Raw genomic sequence first — 6,683 nt, forward strand, 5'->3', positions numbered from 1 at the left:
ATGGCTCATGGCTCTGAGCCCGTGTGGCTGGGTACGGGGCCAATCCACCCTCACGGTGGGCCACGTGAGCAGGTGCTGAGCACAGCAGCTGAGATCCTGTGGCCGGCCAGGGGACCCCAGAGCTCAGAGGGTTGAACATGGGGCGCCGTGGCCCCAACTGCTCTGGTGCAAGGTGCCCCCGGTGGCGTTTCCCCCACTTGGACTGTTGTAAATAGAGACCTGGCCGGCGGCTGCCAACTGTCCAGCAATAAACAGCGCCCGGAGGGACCTGCTGGGAGCCCGCGTCTCCGTGCCCGTCACTGGGGGTCACTCACCGACACGGGGAGGGAGGAGGCGGGCGGTGGGAACAGGCCGCAGCCTGTGTGAGATGGGAGGGCATGCGTGTGTGTGAACAGTGCAGGGGTGTGTGTGGGTTTGCGTGTACGGGCAGTGAAGGGCTTGTATGTGTGTGGTGGGAGTCCCCAGCTGTGTAACTCAGCCAGCGCCTGCATTGGTGGGGAGTCTGTGTACAGCCTGGGGCTTGGGCGAGGGCCCAGTCCTGACCCCCTCCCCAGCGCTGTAGCTCCATGGGCGCAGGTTGCTCCTCCTGGGTCATGGCTCTGCGCAGCCTGCAGCCCGCTCAGCCTCCCTGCAGCACACCTGGCCTCGGTGAGCCGGCAGCACAGGCCAGTGCCAGAGCTGCCCTGCGCTGCCCACACACACGGAAAATAGATCGGAGCTGGGAAAAGTGGGACTTGAGGCGGTTTTGCTGGACAGGCCATGTGGTGGTATGGACAGGGAGTGGGGCAGGGCGTGGGGAGAGCACGTGGGACAGTGTGGACAGGGAGTGGGGGCATGTGTGGGGCAGTATGAACAGGCTGTGGGGTGGGGCAACTTTCAGGGTCAGGATCTCTGCTCCCCCACTTCTATGTCACTTGTCCTTGCACCGTTTCTCACTGGGGGCATTTACGGCCCATTCCTGGGCTCTGCTTTTCGCAAATATAAATCTCCGAGATGTGTTGAGCTCATAAAGCAAAGTGTTTGTGTGTGTGTGTGTGGGGGGATGAGCTGACTGTGCCCTGCTTCCCCCCCCCCCCCCATAGGACACTGCAGAGCCCTCTGTCCATCCATCTGTCCCTCTGCCAGCTGCAGCCTGATCCACAGGGCTCTCAGACACTTTGCTGCCCAGCCCTGGCTTTTGGGCTTTGGGTCTGGGTGTATAATTAATGAAGATCACAATTACTGATGGCCCCAGAATGGGTGTGTGGTGTGCGTGCATTGTGTAGCGTACGTATTGTGTGTGCACGTTGTGTGGTATGGGTGTGTGTTGTCTTTTATTCTGTGGTTACGTATAGTGCTTTGTGTATGTTGCATGTGTATGTTTTTATGGTATATGCATTATGTACACATTGTGCGGGGGGGGGGTGCATTCTGTGGTGTAGTGTACGATAAGTTGTTGTTTGCACACATTGTATGGTGTGTAGTGTGATGTTTGTGCAGTGGGGGTGTGTGTTGTATGGGAGTGTGGGTGTCATGTGTGGTGGTGTGAGTATGGAGTGGTGGGGGTGTATTGCGTTTCAGGTGTCCACATGGCTGCTGCAGGTGAACCAGTTCCAGCTCGCTGTATGGTACCATAATTGGGATAACGAACCTGGAACAATACCCCCTCCCCATATTCGCAGTAGAGCACCCAGCCCAGTGCAGGGGCGAGAGGAGACAGCACATCAGCTTGGAGGAATGCGGGATCTCTATAGTGCAAGCAGAGCACTCGGGCTTCTCCATCCCCACAATGGCGTGGACTGATGGCCACCGTGCAGCCAGCTTTTCACACTGCCCCCTCCCATCAGAACTGACTGGAAGGGACCTCTAGAGGTCTATTCCAGCTCCCTGCACTCGTGGCAGGACTAAGTATTATCTAGACGATCCCTGACAGGTGTTTGTCCAACCTGCTCTTAAAAATCCCCAATGATGGAGATTCTACAACCACCCTAGGCAATTTATTCCAGTGCTTCACCACCCTGACAGTTAGGAAGGATGGTCAGATTGGAAGGTCATCTCAAGGTGGGTTCCACAGGGATGTTCTGGGTCCGGTGTTTTTAAACATCTTTATTAATGACCTGGATAGAAGAACAGAGAGTGCTGATCAAATCTGCAGGTGACAACACATGGGTGGTGGGGGGTGGTGGTTTGCAAACACTTAGTAGGAGGATAGAGCTAAAATTCAAAGGGATCTTGACAAATTGGAGAATTGGGCTATAGGCAACAAAATGAAATTCAACTAAGAGAAATGTAAGGTGCTGCACTTAGAGAAGAAAAACCCAATGCACAAATACAGAATGGGGGATAACTGGCTTGGCAGGAGCACTGCTGAAAAGGATCTGGGAGTTGTGGTGGATCCCAACCTCAACATGAGTCAGGAATGCGATAGCTGTTGCCAAAAAAAGCAAATGCAGTTTGGGTTGCATTAACAGAGGCATAGCCTGCAAGTCACAGGAGGTGATGATACCCCGCTACTCGGCGCTGGTGAGGCCTCAGCTGGAGTACTGTGTCCAAATCTGGTCACCACTGTATAGACAGGATGTGGAGAAACTGGAAAGGATCCAGAAGCAAGCAACAAAGATGAAAAAATGGACGGAATGCCAGTCATATGAGCAAAGGCTGAAGGAACTCTTTAGTTTGAAAAGAGGAGATTAAGGGGGAGGGGACATGATAACAGTCTTCAAATACTTGAAAGGCTGCCATTAAAAAGATGGAGAAATTTTTCTCTCTCTTGTCACAGAGGGCAGGACAGCAGATTTAGATTGAATCTCAGGAAAAACTTCCTAACTGTGTGAGCAGTAGGACAATGGAACAGATGCCCCGGGAAGTCCTGGTATCTCCTTCACAGGTTTTTGAAAAGAGGCTGGATAGCCATCAGTCCTGGATGGTTTAGACACAAGTCCTAAATCTTGGCAGGGGGTTAGACTAGATGTCCCTTGCGGTCCCTCTGATGGGTTGGGGGCTGTGCGGGACAGAACTTGGAGGTGATTGCCCAGCAAGGGCTGTTTCAAGCCCAGTAGAGCCTGTGGGCGGAGGCCCTTACTGTTTCCGATCTTGTACTTAGAGCAGCCGGCGCTCCCTTCCCACCGAGGGAGTGTTACACACTCACACTCCAGTCACAGACCTAGCTGACGCACCCCAGGAAGTGGTGCAACAGCTTGCTCCACCGCCAGGCCAGGACTGCAGGCGGGGGGGCCAGCTGAGCCCTGTGCAGCAACTGCCCCTGCCACTCATGATGCAGTGGATTCAAATGCCAATTGTTCATTCGTTGAGATGAAGGCCCCAGGGCTCTGCATCGACCCAAACCCAGCTGGGATGCAGGACTCATCACTGCAGCTGAATAGAACAGATTCCTCTGCTGGCATCACAGGGCAAGAGGGTAGGGAAACAAGACATTTACTGCAGCCCTTGCTGAAAGAGGAATGAGGTATTGTAAGCATGGCTTTGTGGGGTCTTGCTGCTCGGCCTAGCAACCAATGTATTTAGTCAGTAACATGAGACAATCAAAGCTTTTCAGAAGCTTGTCCCTTAGGGCTTGTCTACATTGCCCACAGGATCAACGGGTAGCAATCGATCCAGCGGGGGTCGATTTATCGCATCTAGTCTAGACGCGATAAATCCACCACCGAGCACTCTCCCATCGACTCTGGTACTCCACCAGGGTGAGAGACACAGGCGGAGTCGACGGGGGGAGCATCAGCAGTCGACTCACCGCAGCGAAGACACTGCGGTAAGTAGATCTAAGTACATCGACTTCAGCTACGTTAGTCACGTAGCTGAAGTTGCAGAACTTAGATCGATCCCTTTCCCCAGTGTAGACCAGGCCTAAGTCTTTCTAAATTTGGGATGTTTAAAATCATGCTGTGTCAGTGAGAAGCCAGTGACGGCGCACGGGACTGGAGAGCACCTGGGGTATGACTCAAACTTGGCCGAAACAGCACAGAACCTTTGAGAAGAGACTGACCATGTAGACTGGAATGACATGCCCCCCACCCCTTAGAGGTTTCTATCCCCTCCTCCGCTTGGCCCAGTCAGCTCAGCCCACCCACTGCTGTCCCACTTTTTGCCTCTTCCTTGGCCTACACCTCTGCCTCACTCCCCTCCTGCTACAGACAAACTCTCTAGGGCAGTGGTTCTCAACCAAGGGGACCACAGAGGTCTTCCAGGGAGTACGTCAACTCATCTAGATACACCTCTACCTCGATATAACGCTGTCCTCAGGAGCCAAAAAATCTTACCGCATTATAGGTGAAACCGCGTTATATCGAAGTTGCTTTGAACCGCTGGAGCGCGCAGCCCCCCTCCCCCCCCCGGAGCACTGCTTTACCGTGTTATATCGGGTCACATTATATCGAGGTAGAGGTGTATTTGTCTAGTTTTACAACAGGCTACATAAAAAGCACTAGCAAAGTTAGTACAGACTAAAGTTTCACACAACTTGTTTGTACTGCTCTGAATACCATGCACTGAAATGCAAGTACATCATTTATATTTCAATTGATTTATTTTATAATTATATGGTAAACTGAGAAAGGAAGCAATATTTCAGTAATAGTGAGCTGGGACACGTGTGTTAATCAGTAGACAAGCTCTTAGCATCTCCCATGTTGGTGAGTCCACCTCTTAACTCCCTTTGTGTCTCTGACTACATCCAACATGCTCTCTGGGGTTCCAACCCTCTTAGACTCTCTCCAATCCAGCTTCTGCCCAACAGCCACTCAACGCTCGCATAGAATCATAGAACTGGAAGGGATCTCAAGAGGTCCAGTCCAGTCCCCTGCACTCAAGGCAGCACCAAGTATTATCTAGACCAGTGAGTCTCAAACTTTTATCCTGGTGACCCCTTTCACATCGCAACCTCTGAGTGTGACCCCCCTAATAAATTAAACACACTTTTTAATGTATTTAACACCATTATAAATGCTGGAGGCAAGCAGGGTTTGGGGTGGAGGTTGACAGCTCACAACCCCATGTAATGACCTCGCAACCCCCTGAGGGGTCCCAACCCCCAGTTTGAGAACTCCTGATCTAGACCATCCCCGACAGGTGTTTGTCCAACCTGTTCTTAAAAAATCCCCAATGACGGAGATTCCACAACCTCGCTAGGCAATTTATTCCAGTGTTTAACCAGCCTGACAGGACATTTTTCCTAATGTCCAACCTAAACCGCCCTTGCTGCAATTTAAGTCCATTGCTTCTTGTCCTATCCTCAGAGGATAAGAACAATTTTTCTCCCTCCTCCTTGTAACCACCTTTTATGTACTTGAAAAGGTATGTCCCCTCTCAGTCTTCTCTTCTCCAGCCTAAACAAACCCAATTTTTTCAATCTTCCCTCATAGGTCATGTTTTCTAGACCTTTAAACATTTTTGCTGCTCTTCTCTGGACTTTCTCCAATTTGTCCACATCTTTCCTGAAATGTGGCACCCAGAACTGGACACAATACTCCAGTTGAGGTCTAATCAGCACGGAGTAGAGCGGAAGAATTACTTCTCATGTCTTGTTTACAATCCTCCTGCTAATACATCCCAGAATACTTGCTTTTTTTGCAACAGCGTTACACTGTTGGCTCATATTTAGCTTGTGGTCCAGCATGACCTCTAGATCCCTTTCCATAGTACTCTTCTCAATATCTTGTCTTCCCTTGGCTCCTCCCTCTCTAATCATTCCTTCAGCAGGTTTGGAGGATTCGCCTCATCCCCCTCAGCTTTCTATGGTGGTTCCTAAGGCAGCATTCTTGGTCCCCACTCTTCCTGCTCCACACAATCTCATCCACAAGTACCACTTCTATGTGGATGATTCACAGACCTGCCTTTCTACACCAGAGGGGTCTTCTGTCCAAATTAACATCTCGGCATGTGTCCAAAATCTCATGGGTGTTCAGCAATGCCTAAGCTCAGGGTGAACAAGACCGACCTCACCATCACTATGGATACCTCCGTCACTCAAGCCCATAACCTGGGTATCATCTTCACCTCAGCCCTCCCTAGAGCCTCACATCATGCTGATTCCTGCTACGTAAGAACTTTTCTCTATCCACTCAGCAAAATTCTCATCCAGGTTCTCCTCTTGCACCTCAATTACCGCAACATCCTTTTGTGGGGCCTTGACGAATGCGATCTCATCCTGCTCGCATCCATTCAAAATGCTGCTATACAAGTCATTGTCCTAGCTTGTTGCTTTGACTGTCACCTCTGCATCCTTCCACTGGGTCCCCGTTTTCCCTCCCATCAAACAGAAACTACTTGCCTTCACTTCCATGGCCACTCTCAGCCTGTCTGGCCATCATCTCATACACTATGGCGATGGCAGCTCCCACCTCTCATTGCCTAATGACGGCAGCCTTTTATCACCCATTTGTCAGAATTTCAGCCAAGCCATGCTCCCCACCCCCCATGCTGCCCCTCCTGCTTGGGAGGGGCACCTCAGTCTTTCCTTTGTTTACAAAACCTTGGCAGTGGTCAAGCAGCTACTGTGCTACATCCATTGTCTCACATTACCCAGTAGTGCCTCATTGCTTCCTCTTTTCTGTATTGATGGTGTCTCGTTTCATACTTAGCTTGTTAGGGTAGGGACGGTCTTTGTTGTGCGTCTGTACAGCACCTTGCACAATGGAGTACTAGGTCAAGACTGAGGTTTGGGGTGCTACTGCAATACAATCGAACTT

Source organism: Emys orbicularis, chromosome 19, assembly GCF_028017835.1.
Source record: "Emys orbicularis isolate rEmyOrb1 chromosome 19, rEmyOrb1.hap1, whole genome shotgun sequence".
NCBI classification, from domain to species: Eukaryota; Metazoa; Chordata; order Testudines; family Emydidae; genus Emys; species Emys orbicularis.